This window comes from Macaca mulatta, chromosome 8 (genome assembly GCF_049350105.2).
Source record: "Macaca mulatta isolate MMU2019108-1 chromosome 8, T2T-MMU8v2.0, whole genome shotgun sequence".
Lineage (NCBI taxonomy): Eukaryota > Metazoa > Chordata > Mammalia > Primates > Cercopithecidae > Macaca > Macaca mulatta.
In genome coordinates, this window is record NC_133413.1 from 66,099,313 (window position 1) to 66,118,148 (window position 18,836).

Below are 18,836 nucleotides of genomic sequence, written 5' to 3' on the forward strand. Positions count from 1 at the left end.
CATGGGGTTGGACAGTGTGGTGACCCTGGCTCTGGGGCTGGGAATGTGGCTGCCCATGTAGGCTGAGGAGAAGCCGCTAAGTGTGTTGCGTCCGGATGCACCGGAGTAGCGGGGCATGGAGCTGACCACAGCCTGCAGGTACTTCTTCTGCTCCACGCTACTCAAGTCCTCCTGGAACTGGCCTGGAGAAGGTGCGTTCTGGGCCTTAAAGAGGCCGACGACACCTATGCCATGCAGGCCCCCAGAACGCAGCAGCATTGCCTTGGACCGCCCGCTGCCCCAGCAGACCACGGGGAAGCAGTTCTGGCGGTAGCAGTGGGACACGCGCTGCAGGGCGTTGTCCTGGACACTCTGGGGCGCGATCAGCAGCCCCGGGTAGCTGCAGCAGATGGCATACATGCGGCTGACCGGAGAAATGCAGAAGGATTCGCACTTGACCCAGCTCAGGCGGCTGCTCAGGGTGCCCAGGCCGAGGTACTGGTAATCGCGGCAGCAAGTCCTTTCCACCAGGAGGCTGCTCACGGTCATGCGGTCTGAGGGCTTCAGGGCTAAGGACGGGGTCAGCATGCTGGGCTCCAGCTACTCAGACACTGAGATCTCATCCTCCTGGTCCTCAGGGGGCTGGCCCCAGCGCTCCTAGCTTGGGGGGTTGTACTTCTTGCGAGCAACATGCTGCCGCCCAATGGTCTTCTTGGCATTCTTAACCAGGTTCCAGGACAGCGTTCTGAGGGAAAGACCCTTGTTCTTGGTGACACGGGGTGGCCTGCCCAGTGTGTAGGCAGAGCCCAGGATGAAGGATAAGGTGGCCCTGACATCCAGCGTGTACCGTAGCTTATGCAGCTGCTTGCAGAAGGGCTCGACACTGTCAGACCCCCCCTCGTCATCAAAGGCCATTTTCAGCAGCTGGAATGTGCAGGAGCGCAGCTGCAGCCCATCCTGCAAGAGCTGGTCCACAGGGGTCTGGACGCTGATACACTTCTCCTTGGTCAGCGCGGCCACCGGGAAGGAGCGGAACACCACCTGCTCCCCCACCAGGGGGTCTGTGAGCATCCCTGTGAAGATGACGTGGTACGTGATGAGGAAGACGGCGCCCTCAGCTGGGAGCAGTGCTGGCCCCCCTGCACTGCCCCCAGCACCCTCCTCACGCCCATCCGGTAGCAGGTAGATGCGCAGGCCGTCCAGCACACACTCCTCACCAGACAGCAGGCGCGGCCTCAGTAGCTTTGGTTTCTGGGTGGGCATCAGCCTCCAGTTCTCCCGCTGCACAGCCTTCAGGGTCTCAATGTGCATCTGGATGATGTCTGGCACCATGACATGCAGCCCCTTGAGGTGGTCACTGGTGACCCCACTCTCTGTGCAAACCTTGTCCACAAAGCGATTGATGAAGCAGAACACAGCCCCAGCTACATTGCAGGTCTCTGTGTCCTCAAAGCCGCTCCCCGTGTCATAGCTCTTAGCCACACTGCCAGCCATGCTGTTGGGGACCAGGCTGTTGCTGGCACTCTCTAGGTCACCCAACCTGGGAGCTCCTGAAGCAGGAGGCTCTTGCTGCTGTCCAGGGGCAGCAGGAGGTAGCTCATGCGGTTGGCATAGTGGATGGCCTGGCTGAACACCATGCTCTCCTCTTTCTGCATCACTTCCTGCTGCTTCTCACCGCTCAAGGATGGCCACAGGCACCACTGCTCAGAAGCCACGTCTAGGGCAGAGTGCTTGCTCGTCCTCCTGGGAAGGTGCCTCCCCAACCTCCTGGGCAGGGGCCTGGTCCTTGGTTGGCTCCAGGTACAGGGCCCAGATTTGAGTCTGCGTGTCCCAATAGAACATGGCCTCCCAGAATTCTGGCATGCTTCACACCACGTGCTCCTGCACACAGCTGTAAGAGAACTGCCTCACCCCTCCGGCTCAGCTTCCAGCTTCGTGACCAGAGGCAGCAGAGCAGCCAAGATGTCATGCTCGTCCAGAGAAGGGCAGTCCTGCAGGCAGCAGTTCATCATATGGATGACAAAGTCAAACTGCTGGTTATCCAGGACGGCCGAGTTCTGCTGCACATACAGGTACAGCTCCTGGGCGAGGCAGCGGCGGGCGGCTCGCCTCTTCAGGGCCCTCAGCACGGCTGGGAGCAGCTTCTTGGCCTCAAGCATCTTCCCCTCAAACTCATGGGAGATGCAATTGCCCACAACCTCCAGCCGGCCTGCGCTATTGACCTGCAGCCCTCTGCACCGCTCCAGTATGGCAGTCATGCGGGCCCCTGAGGGCCCTGTGGTCCTCCTTTCAGCCTTCGTGGCTAGGTGTGCCCCTTGCATCTTGGCAGTAGCCTGGTCCACGATCCGCTGCATGGTGCCCTCATCCAGCTAGGGGAAGGGCTGGGGCGCCCATCGCAGATGGCTGCTCTCACCCGCCTCTGTACCTTGTGCATCGCCAAGTCTGGGTACAGGTTCTCGTTCTTGTAGAGCTGCTCCGCCAGTTCCTGGATGTGACGCAGGACACACTGGGGGTGGTTCTCATCCGCCCGCCTGCATGCCACCTCGTGGGCCACCAGCTCATCAAACAGTTCCGTGGGGCGGTACGGGACCCCACGCTCCAACATGAAGAGAGCAAAAGCCATGCCCTCCAGCACCTTCATCAGGAAAGCGTCCTCCACCAGCCCACACTGGCCCAGGAAGGCTGCCTTATGGAAGTGGACGACAGGCTCCGGGTGAATGTGCATGACGTGCAGGCACCAGAGATAGCCCTGCAGCAGCCGATCGAAGAGCCGCCGGAAGATGGCATGCAGCTCTTTGTCCTGCATCTTCAGGGAGGAGGGGGACGTCGTGGGTGGAGGGAAGGCAAGGTCAACCAACTCCAGCTCCAGGTCCAGGACCATGCTCAGAACACTGTGCGTCTGACTCTGCAGTGGCTCTAGCAAGGGTGGAATGTGCACACACTCAGGGATGGTCACCGTCCCTCCATCCAGATCAGCAACGATCACATCTAGCAGCTCCTGGTCTCTGCCTAGAGGGCCGCGTTGACCCCGATGATGAAGCGCATGGGTGTGCTGAGGACCTCCAGCAGCTGGGCCGGCAGGATGGGCACATAGGTGAAGCTGTATCTGAGAGGAAACAGCAATGCCAGGAGGCCCCTGCAGGCATCAGCGAGCTGCTGGTAGCTAGGGGACAGGAAGAGAACCTTGTGCTCTGTGAGGGCGACACAGGACAAAGACAGCACATTGGTGATGTCCAGCTGGCAGAAGAGCAGAGCCACGCTGCAGCTGCTGATGGGCAGCGAGTCGGCCAGTGGAGTCTGGATGACCTGCCAATCACCAGCCCCCAAAGAGATCGTCCTCTGCGAGCCCCCAGCCAGGGGCACGGTGCACGTCAGCAGGTTCCTAATTACATTCCCTGGGAACACATTCAGGCCCTCCATGTGGATGGCATAGATGAGGCCGAGGCCATTCCTGAACACCTCTGTGTGGTCAAGTCGCTACACCAGCACCAGCATCTTTGGGGCAAACATCTGGGCATATGGGGCAGGCTCTGTGGGCGACAGGTGCGTCTGGCCTCCCTCATCCTCCTCTTCCTCCCTTTCTGTGGCATCCTCAGCACGCATTGTTTCCTGTTGTGAAGGCTCCACCGGCTCCCAGAAGGTCAAGCAGCGCAGTAGTGGCGTTCAGAGTTGATGTCGGTGAGGACAGCAACAAAGGTTGGTGTATTCCTCTTCAGAAAAATTAATCAGAATTCAGAGTTGACATAATATATTATCTAAAATTTCCCTTTTTGGGCAAAACAATTACTAAGCATGCAAATAATTAGGAAAGTATGATCCATACTCAGGAAAAAAAGTAATCAATAGAAATTGACTCAGAGTAGCAGCCGGGCACAGCGGCTCAAGGCTGTAATCCCAGCACTTTGGGAGGCCAAGGCGGGTGGATCACCTGAGGTGAGGATTTCGAGACCAGCCTGACCAATATGGAGAAACCCTGTCTCTACTAAAAATACAAAATTAGCCTGGCGTGGTGGCATGCATCTGTCATCCCAGCTACTCGAGAGGCTGAGGCAGGAGAATCACTTGAATCTGGGAGGCGGAGCTTATAGTGAACTGAGATTGTGCCATTGCACTCCAGCCTGGGCAACAAGAGTGAAACTCTGTCTCATAAAAAAGAAATAAAGAAAAGAAAGAAAAAAATAAAAAGAAAAAAAGAAATTGACTCAGAGTAGATCTAGATGATGTATTTGGCAAACAAATAATTAACAAAATGCATGATGTCTATGATTCAATAAATAATCTTTACAGAGAAATAGAACCCAAATATTGGAAGTGAAAAAGAACCAAATAGAAATTCCAGAGTTGAAAACTATTTTCAATATGAAGATTTTGCTTGTTGTATCAACAGCAAATTTGAGATTAGGGACGAAAGAAGCAGTAAACTGAAATATAGTTCAGTAGAAACATCTCAATTTGAAAAGTACAGACCTTTTTTTGAATAAGCATAGCATCAGAGGCATGTGGGGCAATGTTAAGCCTACCAACATATGTGAAATAAGGGTCCCAGAAGTAAAAAAGAGAGAGGAAGGGGAAAATCATTTATGTGAAAAAATAATAGCTAAAATCCTCCAAAATTTGATGAAAGGCTGTCTACAAATATTAAAAGCTCCACAAACCCAAAATAAGATAAGCATATCAGAATTCACATCTAGACACATCATAATCAATGACTGAAATACAAATACAAAGAGAAAATCTTGAAAAAAGTAAGAAAAAAAATGACTCATCAGGTATGGAAAAAAATATGACTTTCATTGGCAATAAAATCCTCTGCATTTACCATCTTCAATTCGTTCATGCAACCTGATTCCTCCTGGATGCCGGACAAGGTCCCAGGTGTGGGTGCAAGAGGCTGTCACACTGACCCTCCACTGAGCTGTCCAATACTTAAGCCATCCACGGGTGGAAAAACTAAAAGAGCACACTGTAACGCATGCCCTCTGGGGCTCCAGGGGTCATGGGCAACTCCTAGACACTGCCACATGGAGTTCTGCTCCTGCTGACTTAATAGCTGACTTATCACTATAAACAGTGAAGACCAAGAAGCAGTAAAATGACATATTCAAGTGCTGATTTCTTTTTCCTTTTTTTTTTTTTTTTTTTTTTTTTTTTTTTTTTTTTTTGAGACTGAGTCTTGCTCTGTCACCCAGGCTGGAGTGCAGTAAAGCAATCTCCTCTCACTGCAAGCTCCGCCTCCCAGGTTCATGCCATTCTCCTGCCTCAGCCTCCTGAGTAGCTGGGACTACAGGCGCCGCCACCACGCCCAGCTAATTTTTTGTATTTTTAGTAGAGATGGGGTTTCACCGTGTTAGCCAGGGTGGTCTGGAACTCCTGACCTCGTGATCTGCCCACCTTGACCTCCCAAAGTGCTGGGATTACAGGATGAGCCACCGTGCCCGGCCATGCTGAATATTTTTAACTTTCAACCAAGAATTCTGTGTCCATTGAAACTATTCCCCAAAAAATAAAAGCAAAATAAACACATTTCCAAGTAAACAAAAACTGAGAAAATGCATTACTAGAAGATTCGACCTAGAAGCATCACTAAAGGAAGCAGTTTAGGCTTAATAAAATATTCCCAGCACCTTAGGCTTAATAAAACATACCCAGATAGAAACTAAAATTCATGGGGAAGAATGAAAAGCACTGGAAGTGGTAAAATGTAGGTAGATTGAAAGACCCCTTTTCCACTTAATTTCCTTTTGAAAATAGACATTTTAAACGTTATTGTAAAGTTTTATTGTTAAGTATGTTATACATACACACAGAGTTAGATTTATGGATATGTATGTTTATTTATTTATGACACTAATAACTCAAAGAAGAGGAAAGAAATGGAACTATATTAAAGTTGCTGTATTTTACTGGAATTATGTTAGCATTAACCTGAGGTAGAGCTACACACTAAAAATCATAAAACATCACTGTGAGAAATTTAAAGATCTAAATGAAAGGAGATGTACCATGCTCATTGATTGAAAAACAATATTGTTAATATGACAGTTCTCCCCAGATTGATCTATAGCTGAAACTCAATCCATATGAAAATTCCAGGAGCATTTTTTCATAGACATGGACAAGCTGATCAAAAAAAAAAAAAAAAGTATATGGCAATGGAAAATACTTAGAATAGCCTAAACAGGTTTGAATAAGAAATACAAATTTGGTGAATGTACATTTGAAATGAGATCATTCCCTTGATCCCTTCATGAGACTTGTGAAGGGATTGGCTTGTTTACTCAGCCCACAGGTCTCAACCCCTCATGGGAGGGGAAGCACGCAGGTGAGTGGGTGCAGAGGCTAGGATGAGTGCTTCTGGGCAACCAGCAGGAGCAGAACTCCACATGGTCCCGTGGCAGTGTCTAGGAGTTGCCCATGACCCCTGGAGCCCCAGAGGGCATGCATTACAGTGTGCTCTTTTAGTTTTTTCACCCGTGGATGGCTTAAGTATTGGACAGCTCAGTGGAGGGTCAGTGTGACAGCCTCTTGCACCCACACCTGGGACCTTGTCCGGCATCCAGGAGGAATCAGGTTGCATGAACGAATTGAAGATGGTAAATGCAGAGGATTTTACTGCCAATGAAAGTGGCTCTCAGTGGGATGGGGAGCTGGAAAGGGAATAGAGTGGAAAGGTGGTCTTCCCCTGGAGTTCAGCTGGGAATATCCCCAGACAAACTCTTCTCTGAGATCCCACCATCAAGCTGTCCCTCTGAAATCAAGCTGCTTCTCACTGACGTCAAGCTGCTGCTTCTCTTCTCTGCTGCGCTGCTCTGCCCCTCTGCCAGTAGCCTAGGGTTTTTATGGGTGCAGGATGGGGAGTAGGGCAGGCCTTGGTGGTTTTGGAAAAGAGAATATTCAAGTGGGAAAACAGAAATGCACATTCTCACTTTAGGTCACAGGTCCAGGCTTGAGGGTGGAGCCCTCACCAGGGACCCCACCTTTTTCTACCTAGTACCTCCTGTTCATATCACACTGACTAATTTTGATACCAGCCATAAAGCTACAGTAATCAAGAGTGTAATAATATTGGAGTAATAAAGACAGGCAAATAAATCAAAGGAACAGAATATAGAGTCCAGAAATAAACTCTCACCTTTATGGTCAATTGAGTTTTGACAAAGGGACCAAGACAATTCAATGGAAAAGGAGAGTGGTTTCAACAAATGATGCTAAAACAATTGAATATTCATGAGAAAAAAATAATCATAAATCCTTGGCTTATATTAGACACAAAAACTACTCCAAAATAGAACATAGACCTAAATGTAAGAGCTAAAACTATAAAATTTTAGAATACAACAGAAGAAAATCTTTCTGACCTTAATTTAGGCAAAATTTTATTTGATTGGATACCAAAAGTGTGACTCATTAAATAATATAATTGGAAATTGAACTTCATAAAAATTTAAAAATTCTGCTTTTCAAATGCCAACTTTAGAAAAATAAAGAAAACCATAGACTGAAATAAAATATTTGAAAATAACATATCTAATAAAGGACTTGTATCCAGAATACATTAATAACTCTTACAACTCAATAATATATCAAACAATTCAATAAAAATGATAAAAGTTCTGAACAGACATTTCACCAAAAAAAAAAAAAACAAAAAACTACATACACAGAAATTGCTCACAAGCTCATGAAAAGATACTAAACATCTTTAGTAATTAGAGAAATGTAAATTAAAAGCACACACCCACTATAATGACTGCAATAAAAAAGACTGACAATACCAGGTGTTGGTATGAATGTGAAGAAACTAGAACTCTTATCCATTGCTAGTGATGAAGTAAAATGGTACAGTCACTGTAGAAAACAGTTTTATGGGGGTTTTTTTTAAGTTAAATATTAATAATATTAATGTATGACCCAGTAATTCCATTCCTAGGTATCTTCTCAAGAGAAATGAAATATATCCATACAAAGTTTTATCCACAAATATTTCTAGCAGAATTATTCATAATAGCCAAATACTAAAAAAAAAAAACAAAAAAACAAATGCCTATCAACTGGTGAATGCATAAACAAAGTATAGTATATTTATACAATTGAATACTATTCAGCAATACGAAGGAATAACAACTGATAGATACAACAATAAAATGAACCTAAAAAATCTGATAAATAAAAGAAACCATACGCAAAGACTCCCTATTGTATTACTCCCATTACACGAAAATTCTTAAAAAGGTAAAACCCCAGAAACAGAAAGCAGATCAGTGGCTGTCTGAAACGGGATGGAAGTGAGAATTGACTGCAAACAGGCATAAGGGATTTTGGAGTGATAGAGTATTCTCAAATCAGATTATGACATTGGTTGTGCCACTGAATACATTTTTTCAAAATCATTGAATCATGTGCTTAAAACAAGTGGATATTATGACATTAAATTATGCATCAATGAGGCTGTTTTAAAAACCAATAGATATTTATCAAAGAAAATAAAAACAAGAAGTATGGAAAAGCACATTCTTTACCATCTTACCATCCATATAATCAGTTGCCACTTTGGTTTAAATCTTTCCACATAATATATGATATACCAGAATGTGTTGAATCAGTCTACTATGACTGGAGTTTTAGGTTGTTTCTAGTATTTTATCAGTAAATGATTCTAAAATAAACATCCTTATACATATATTTTTTATTTGGGTATCTGATTAATACCTCAGGATAAATTCTCAAGATTGGGCTAAGTTATTTAATAAAAAATTTATTAGTTTTTGATTGCTGTAAAACAAATTACCACAGACTCAGCAGCTTAAAACAGCACATGTTTGTGACCTCACAGTTTCTGTGGGTCAGGGATCTAGGCAGGACTTGGCTGGGTTTTCCACTCTGTGTCTCACAAGGCTGCATTCAAGGTGTCAGCCAAGACTGCAGTCTCATCTGGGCACAGGGTCCTTCCCAAGCTCCCTGTGGCTGGTAGAATGCAGGTCCCTGTGGTGATAGAACTGTCAGCTCCTAGAGCTCAGTCGCCATTCTCTGCCATGTAGCCATTGCCACAATAGGACAGTGTGTGTCTCCAAAGCCAACGGACAGCATCTGTTCCTGCTTCCTGTCACTTGCCTCCAAACTCTTTTTTAAAGAGCTCATTTGGTTAGACCAGGCCCATTGAGGATAATCTTCCTTTTGGTTAACTCAAAGTCAACTGATTAGGCACCTTCATTACATTTGCAAACTCTCTTAACCTTTGCCGTAGTCTGTAACACAATCACAGGAGTGCTATCCCTTCATATCCACAGTCTCTCCCTCACTCAAGGGGAGTGGATTGCACAGGTGTGTGTACTGAGTTAGGGATTGGCGAGAGTGGGGACTGGGGACCATCTTAGAAATCTCCCTCGCACAAAGAATTTGCACATTTGTTAAGATTATGATTTAAATTGCCAAATTTTCTGAAGAACATTTATACCCCATCGGTAAAGTGCTAATTTCCCCAACACTGGGTATTACCATTATGCTTAATCTTTGCCAAAGACAGGCAAATATTGTTGTCTTGGGACCACTGGGCAGAGATTGTGACAGTGAGAGAACAAGTATTAAATTCTTTGATTAATAGTAAGATTATTATGGCCTTTGGCAGGTTTTGTTTTCTTTTGCAAATTACCATTCAATTTATGTGGTTGTTTTCCTCTAAGGGTAATTCTCTGTTACCTGTATTTTAATAACCTCATGTTGAATATTCAGAATATTTACTATTTATGGTTTCTATAGTATTTTCTTTCGGTGTCTTAAAAATTGGGTTACGGAGCCTTATGCCATGTAAAAATTTTTAACTTTCATAATCAGATCTATTAACATTTATGGTTTCTTTTTTATGCTTTAACATATTGTTTGCACTTTTCATTTCTAAAAAGAGAGAAGCAAATAAATCAAACGGGATTTCCAGTTTCCATCATAGAAGACAGGAACTATAGAGTGGGAAATCATGTACAAAGATGTTTCTCATAATGCACTGCCCATCCATCTTCTGATTGTTATGTAAACCAATTCTTAACCTAAGATATCCAGCCAGAGAGATGAATGTATCATTCCTCTAAATGACTTGGTTGTGGGAAATATACCACATCATTCTGTTAGCTTTCAGGACCCAGGGTGTCAGCTTTAATTATTTTTTTCATTTCTTGTCTTGGGCTGTCAGATTATAGCTCTGAGTATTTGAAAACAGACAGAAGTATGAAACCAACTTTTTCTAAAGTATTTAGTTTTGATCTTGAGTTTTATCCCCATCTCTGAGCACGATTTCCACATTTATCTAATATTTTTTTCTTAATATGGGACCTAAAACATGTCTTATTTTAAAAAAATACATTGGATAATCAAGAAAGTATGGCTTTTAGGCAAGATCACTTCTCCCTGCTGTATTTAAAAAATAATGATGAAGCATTTCCTTGACAGAAACAAAATCAGCTTGTATCTATTAAAAAGTTGGCTCAAATCTCTCCTTTTTTCATAGATGAATGAATCATAATATAAGGATATAAGTTTCTTAAACCTTCCTTGAAGTCTCAGGCATTAAATGTCCTCATCTATAAAATGAAAAAGTGAAACAAGCTGATCTCTAAGGTTCCGGTGAAATCTAACACTCTGATTGTCTTGATGTTTGACTCGAGGTTTTCTACTTATATTCTTTCTTTGCCCTTTTCAAATTCCCAGTCTGAAATCTTGCCTTCAAGGTTTTTCCTCTTTTAGTTTTCAGATTCTGACTATGCATTCTTGTAAGACATTCCATTGTCACTTCCAAGTCAAATATTCAAAACCAAACTCTTGCTATCCCTCTCAAACTACTTGGTTTCCATATTTATTGGATTTGTACCATAGTCCTTGGTATGCAGGCATGAAGAAAGGAATAATTTTTCATCATCTTTCCCTCGCCCCATAGCTAATCAGTATCTAAGGCCAGAATATTTGTCAACTGCAACATCTGTCTCCCTGCCTTTTTCCAATTCCTCCAAACACATTAGTTTCTGAGCCACAATGTGTCCCTCCAGGACTCAATGTTGAAAGTTCTTTATCTTCTTCAAGTTTCCTGATACAATGACTCCAAAACACCATAGCCAGGTTGACATTCCTGTGGTTCCCTATTTTTTGTTAGATTAAGAACAATGGCAATGAAACCCCTCCACAATATGTCTTAATCTGGCTTTTCACACTTCTTTTTGTCTTCCCCGTGCTTATGCCCAGTGTCTTAGCCTCCCAAGATCCTTACTATTAATATTTCCTGATCACACACTCTATTTTGCCATTTCCTGCCTTTTAGGGTTGATTTTGAATTTCTATTTTCAGTGTTTAAAGTTTCTGTAAATGTTGGGATATTGACTTTAGCTAAAACAAAAAATAACAAGTAATCACTTTAAATCTGTATCCTACTTCCAAGAAACAATATTTTCATTGGTGCCAAAATAATATATTCCATGTTAGTGTAATACAGTAGAACTTAAAAAAAATTAAAAGTCTATGTAGAAGACAATGAGGATTGAGTGTGTTAGAGCTGTACAGAATCTTGGGCGGCTCTATTCCCATCTTCCACTTCTAAGGATCAGCAAAGCCAGTAGGCTGACTGTAAGCTATGAGCTAATTAGGAACAAATCTTATACTAAAGATTTGAATGGTTTTCTATTGCTCAGGAAACTACCGAGTTCTGCCCTTTAACAGGACCTGGTCAGTCATTCACTCAACAGACAGGTTTTCAGAGCCTGCAATGTATCATGTACTGGGTCCTAAGAGTTGAAATATTTAAAATGGCCCTGTTTTCTAGAAATGCAGTCTGGGAGAAGGAATTACACATGGACAAATAAGTGCAATAAAAATTGCCATGATAGAAATGGTGCACTGTAGACACAAAGGAGGAGGTCCTCAGCTCTGTCTGATGTAATAGGGGAAAGTAAAGGGTTTCATAGATAAAGTAACCCTATGGGCTTAATGTAAAAAGGTAAGTAATTTTCACCAGGGTGGACTAGCAAAGAACCATTATTACCAAAGGCACAGAAGCATACGTTCATTTGATAATATTGGGGGTAAATGCAAACAATTTAGAATTCTAGAAGTTAAGGTACAAGACAAGGTGATATGGTTTTTGACTGTGTCCCCACCCAAATCTCATCTTGAATTGTAGCTCTCATAATTCCCTGGTGTTGTGGGAGGGACCCAGTGGGAGATAATTGAATCATGGCAGCAATTTCCCCTATACTGTTCTCGTGGTAGTGAATAAGTCTCATGAGATCTGATGGTTTGATAAGTGGGAACCCCTTTCACTTGGCTCTATTTCTCTTCTCTTGTCTGCTACCACATGAGACACACCACCATGATTGTGAGGCCTCCCCAGTCATGTGGAACTGTGAGTCCATTAAACCTCTTTCTTTTTATATTGTCAAGTCTCAGGTATGTCTTTGTCAGCAGCGTGAAAACAGACTAATACACAAGATATATCAAAATAAAATTTTTTAAGCAAGGCAAGCCCCCAGTTATGAAGGGACTTACATGTCTTACAAAGAAGTTTGGAGCAATAACTATCATTATCATTATTATTAGTGAGTATGTATCAGCTTCTCATTATGATTTACAGATCCTGCCTACTGATCACTTTCTACGATCACTATAATAAGTAATTTACATTGACAAGGAAACTGAGATCAATGATTAACTCACTTACCTAAAGCAACATGGCTATTAAATATCGCAGCCGTTTCGAACTCAGGTCCGCCTGATTTCAAAGCTAGACACGAATCACACTATAATCCTTACCTTTAATCTGTAGATGATGTGGCACCATCAGGACATTTTAAATAAAGAAGAAATGTGAATAGACTCTCGTCCTGGAAGGGTCTGACAACAATATAGAGTTGCAGCATCCAATACAGTAGCCACTAGCCACATTGAAAATTAAATAACTATTTAATAATTGAGAATTCAGTTCCTTGAGGGCAGCAGCCACATTTGAAGTGTTCAGTACCTACATGTGGCTAGTGGCGGCTGTGTTGGACAGTGCATGTGAATATTTCCGTCCTCACAGAAAGTTCTATCAGACAGTACTGGTAGAGAGGAAACACTGGAGTTTCGTGAGGTGGGGTGAGGAAATTAAAGAGACTATTACCTAGGACAAGTAGGAAAGGATTAGAGACGAAACAAAGCACTAAGAGTAATGAGTTAAGTCTGTGTTTCCCAAAGTGTGACTGCCCACCCTTTTCCCCTCAACCAGCCTTATTCAGCCCGGTGTGGGAACTTGTTAGAGTGCGCATCCACATGGAATCTGAAACTCAGAGATGGGGCCCAACCATCTGTGTTGTACCGAGCCCTCCCGGGGATTCTGATATTCACTAACATGCGAAGGCCATGGATTTAGAGGAAGGAACAGAGCTGTAAAGCATGACACAGAAATATAGGCAATTTGGAGGCCAGATGCAAATGTGGGTGATATGGTTTGAATGTTTGTCCTCTCCAAATCTCATCCTGAAATGTGATGCCCAGTGTTGGAGGTGGGGCCTGGTGGGAGCTGATTGGATCATGGGGCAGATCCCTCATGAATAGTTTAGCACCATCCCCTTGGTAATGAGTAAGTTCTCCCTTAGTAAGTTCTGGGACCTTCCCCACCCCCTCTTGTTCCTGCTCTTGCAATGTGATGTGCCAGCTCTCCCTTTGCCTTCTGCCATAACTGGAAGCTTCCTGAGGCCTCCCCAGAAGCAAATGTTGGCACCACACTTCCTGTACAGCCTGCAGAACTGTGAGACAATTAAACCTCTTTTCTTTATAAATTACCCAACTTTAGGTATTTCTTTATAGCAACATGAGAACAGACACAAACACAGTGAGGCAGACAGGAGAATAAATCTAGAATAACTCCTGGTGGGTTGATGAACAAAAGAGAAGAAACATATTCGGAGGGAAAAGACAATGAATTTGAGTTTGAATTCCTAAGGGACATTCAAGTATCATGATCCTGTTCAGTGTCAGCCTAGAAGTCAGGAGAAATTTCTGGGATGAAGATACAGTTTTAGGGTCACTGGGATTAGATGGTAGATTCGCTAGGAATGGAGGGGATAGGTAGCTCTCAATTTTTTTCCTGCATAAATGATATCATCTGTGTGTCTGAAAAGGCTGAGGGGTATATCTAGACTTAGATACAATTCTCCACATGCTAGTTCCTTTTCTCTCTGATTCAAGGAGTCATTTCAAAATGCAAATTCAGTCAGATAGATGTGAATATGTTCTATTTTTAAAAATAAGTGATGAACATGCATTGTTATGCTGACTATTATTAGTACGTATAACTTGTCAAACAAGGTACCCAGAATCCTAAATTGTATAGAGGGAAATGAGACCAGGTCTAAGGGCTGACCCCAGTTCAGTGAGCGTTGGAAAGTGATTGCAGCAGAGGAACCAGCAGCAAAGGGGAGAAAAATGGTCAGAGAGAGGGATGGGGTCCTGTAACTCCAGACAGGAGCACTTTGTAGATAAGGTGATGTGCACTGTCATATTTCAGAGAGACCTGTAAGATGAAACCCCGGACTTCGCTATTCTGAGGTCACCATTGAACTTTCTTCAAAGCCATTTCTATTATCTGAGGATAATTTGGCTGATCACCTTAAGAAGACTGGAGTATTTTGAAGAATAAATGGGGGGTGAGGAAATGGAGGCACCAAGGGTAGATTTATGCTTTGCACTATTATCTGGTTACCGAAGTGTTGCCTTATGTTCTCGGCATCTTATAGAGATTCTAGTGAAACAGGTCTTCTAATTTGTATACTTTCTCTAACCAGGGCCTCAGCACAAGTATGGCATAAAGGGGCTAGTATACTATGAATACAATTACTCCACCCACTAATATTGATCCATTGGTCCTGGACAATGAGCTCACCTTAGTCCTCCATTCACCCAATTGGATTGATTGTCTTCTAGAATCCACTCTCTCCTCCAGTCTTCCTTGGCCTGCCCCACACACCTTAGTGACCTCTCCAAATCCTTAGAGTAAATATAGCTTCAGCTTTAAAGCTGGGACCTTCTCTGCAAAAAATTCCTTCTGAATCGTTTCTTATAATTGACCTGGCCTAAATTAATCCTCACACCCATCCTGTGAAGGAAGTAGGAAAGTGTTATTGTTCTTGTTCAGTGGGTGAGAATTGAGGTTCTGTGACAGCCAATATCTTTACCCCTCCTAAATCACAAAGAAACAACCCTATCTTATTTATTTTGCTAATGTATTCATTCCACATTTTTCCATGAAGGATTTCAGGTAGAGGGCATCTGAAAAATAATGAGCAGAATGTCAAGATAACTTGATAAAATAACATAGATATTCAGCTGCTAAATCTCCACATAATTGGCATAGCTGAGCTTTAAATTTGGTTCTAAGGTTTTTGGCAGCCAAATAGAAAGGCAGACACTGTCAATTATGCAGTTCCTGTTTTCAAAAAGGAATAAGTGTGCCAGTTTCTCGGAGGAACCAAAGTACATTCCTGCCTTAGTTCTAAAAGAAACTTCAGATCCATGTCTTTGCATACGGATCATTTCTATAAACAAGTGTAGTGAAACATCTTATATTGGCTCTAATGGTTTACTTTGGTAAAATTTCACTTAAGCTCAAAGTTAGAACAGATTCTCTTTCCTCCCTCCCTTCCTTCCTTCCTTCCTTCCTTCCTTATTTTCTTTTTCTTTCTTTCTCTCTCTCTCCCCACCCCACCTTCCTCCCTTCTTCCCTCCCTCCCTCTCTCTGTCTTTCCTTCTTTCGTTCAATGAGATAATGTTCTGTCACCCAGGCTAAAGTGCAGTGGCACAATCATAGCTCATTGCAACCTCCAACACCTGGGCTCCAGTGATCTCCTGCCTCAGCCTCTCCAGTAGCTAGGAATACAGGAGCACATCACCACATCAAGCTAATTTTATTTAATTTTATTTTTATAGAGACAAGGTCTAGCTATGTTACCTAGGCTGGTCTTGAACTCCTGGGCTCAAGGGATCTTTCCACCTCTGTCTCTCAACGCACTGGGATTACAGGCATCAGCCACCATTCCTGGCCTAAAACAGACTTATCAACACAAGCACACTCACTAACTTACTGATCACTGAGGGACAGTTACCACAAAGATATAAAACTTTACGTCTTGGGCTGGATTTAATTTTTATAGTTGTGACTAAATTCTGTGCACCAATTAGCACATGTTCCCGGAGTGTGCTCTCTCTATAGAGAGTTAAAAATCAGGTAACCTCTCTAACTGTCTACACATTTGTATATACACTGTGCACACACATACATAAACATGCAAAGTCTACCATCTTTAAAAAAAGTGTAAAGATTTTTCTAGAAAAATCTGTTCCTGAGATTTTAGGAAATGCTCATTGGCTTAAGTGAAATGTCATCTATCATTTTAAGATGCTCCTAGAATAAATAGATATTCAGGTGCTTAGAATATAGACAAAAATTGGGGGTATTTAAGTTATTATTGGAGCAGATGCTGAGTATCCATCTCCCCTGACTCTCAGGCACTGATGATCACTAACATTTTTAATTAATCACAAATCCCTATGGATGCTAGTGAGGCTCTGACAAAATGGTCCTTTCCCTCACACAAAGTGCTGAAGGAACCATGCACTCAGTGCTGTATTCCCGTATCTCATTAGGTAATCTATATCTGGACACCCAGGCACCACATTTTCAGAGTGTTCTTCTAAAACAGAACGTGTGTATGCAGAAAACCAGTCTGTTAAAATGCATTAATGAACACCTGCTGGCCTCAGAGTCCCGAGCAAGGAACTGTTCCAGAATATTAAAGAAACAAAGTCATTCTCTGTCTTCAAGGAGTTTAAATCCGGTTGGAGAGACAAAATATACTGACATGTTATACAACTAAAAACAATAACCTAAGAGCCTATAAATACATGCAACATAATACAACAAATAGTCAATGATACTAAACAGTACATGGAAACCAAGGCAGTAGGTAAGGGAAATGACTGCTGATAAAATGAAGAGTAAAGTGGTGACCTCTGCCCCCATCAGCTGATACAAAAGTAATGTAAAATGGCCCCTAGATGCAGGGAGCAATGTTAGGTAGAATAATAGCCACACTATATGTGATGGCCCAGGGTTGTGGGCAGGTGAGCCAAATTATACAACATACAGGGGAATTCCATGCCTGAAAATGTGGATTGTCTTATTTCAGACCAGTGATTCATACACGTTTTTTGTTTATTTTGTTGTTGTTGTTGTTAGGTTCTTTGGGGTGAGGGGGGAAAGTCTTGCTCTGTCATCCAGGCTGGAGTGCAATGGTGTGATCAGATCTCACTGCAGCCTCAATCTCCCAAGCTCAAGCAATCCTCCTACCTCAGCCTCCTGAGTAGCTGGGGCTACAGGTGTGCACTACCATGCTCACTAATTTATTTATTTATTTATTTATTTATTTAAGATGGAGTCTTGCTCTGCTGCCCAGGCTGGAGTGCAGTGGCGTGATCTTGGCTCATTGCAACCTCCACCTCCCAGGTTCAAACAATTCTCTACCTCAGCCTCCCAAGTAGCTGGGATTATAGGCGCGCACCACCATGCCCAGCTAATTTTTGTATTTTTAGTAGAGACAGGGTTTCACTTTCTTGGCCAGGCTGATCTTGAACTCCTGACCTTGTGATATGCCCGCCTCAGCCTCCCAAAGTGCTGGGATTACAGGCGTGACCCACCGCACCCAGCCTCACTCTTGCTAATTTTTTAATTTTTTGTAGACACAGGGTTTTGCCAGTTGCTTAGGCTGGTCTTGAACTCCTTGGCTCACGTGATCCATTCACCTCAGCCTTCTGAAATGCTGGGATTATAGGTGTGAGCCACCACACCTGGCTACCTCATAAATGTTAATGAGCTCTTACTTCACTTAGGGTACTTGAAAAACATACTGATTTGGGAATCACTCATAGATAATCTAATTCTGTGAGTAGTAGGTAGAGCTTCAGAAAGTACATTTTCACAGTTCTCCCAAGGATAGAGTTAGTCTAAGGACCCCAACGTGAGGCCCACTGCCTAATGCACTCACCCAAGACCCGCTCATGTGTGACATGAAGGAAAAGCCAGTATCAGAATTCACAGGGCTCCCAACTACCATTAGGAAGCAGTGCCTCAGAAGGGATAGGAATTCTAGAATGATCCCCCAAGAGGTCAAAATGCCACTCAGGCAGGAAACGGATATGGTTTTAGTTGGTGAAATTGCATGTTAGAAATAAACACATCTGCAAACCTGCATAGAAAAGTATTATTCAATGATTCATTTACTACCCAGTAGACTTTACTGGATGATTATATGTTGGATTTTATAAAAAATAATTGAACTAAACTCTTTGAACTTAGAAAGGAGTACAATATATACTCAAAGGGTTCTAATAAAATGAAATTGTTTGCATGAAATTTGCTACCTGATAATTTTCTCTGAATGTATTTTGGATTTCCAAAACAGAATTTTTGTTTTTCATTATTCAACAGACCTCAGTTAGATGTATTTGTTCTCTTAAAGACTATAAAGGTTTCTGAGAAACCTTATGCCATGCTATTATCAGTTATATTTTTTAAAGCTTTTCAAATTTGAGATCTTCTTACCCGGGGCACTTTGCAAATGAATCGTTGTTAGCCCTGTTCTTATTTAACTGAGAAAACATGAGAAAATTACTCAAATTCTCTGAGCAAATGAATATGAGTGCAAATTGACTGTAGACTCACTCATTCAGGTGGTGGTAGACATTCATCCTACATTCTCAGGGCTTAGTGTTCTGTATTGTTTGGGAAAAAAAATGGGTGTATAATTAGGAACCCGGACTCTGGACATTAATCTGATCACTTTTTTCAG

The 18,836-nt window shown here is 42.9% G+C and overlaps 1 protein-coding gene and 1 pseudogene across 1 annotated transcript in view; one reads left to right on the forward strand and one right to left on the reverse strand.

Annotated features, from left to right (window-relative positions):
* XKR4 (XK related 4) overlaps positions 1-18,836 on the forward strand; it is a 412,555-nt gene that overhangs the window by 350,233 nt on the left and 43,486 nt on the right. The window lies entirely within an intron of this gene.
* LOC697539 (myotubularin-related protein 5-like) overlaps positions 1-18,836 on the reverse strand; it is a 31,978-nt pseudogene that overhangs the window by 1,802 nt on the left and 11,340 nt on the right.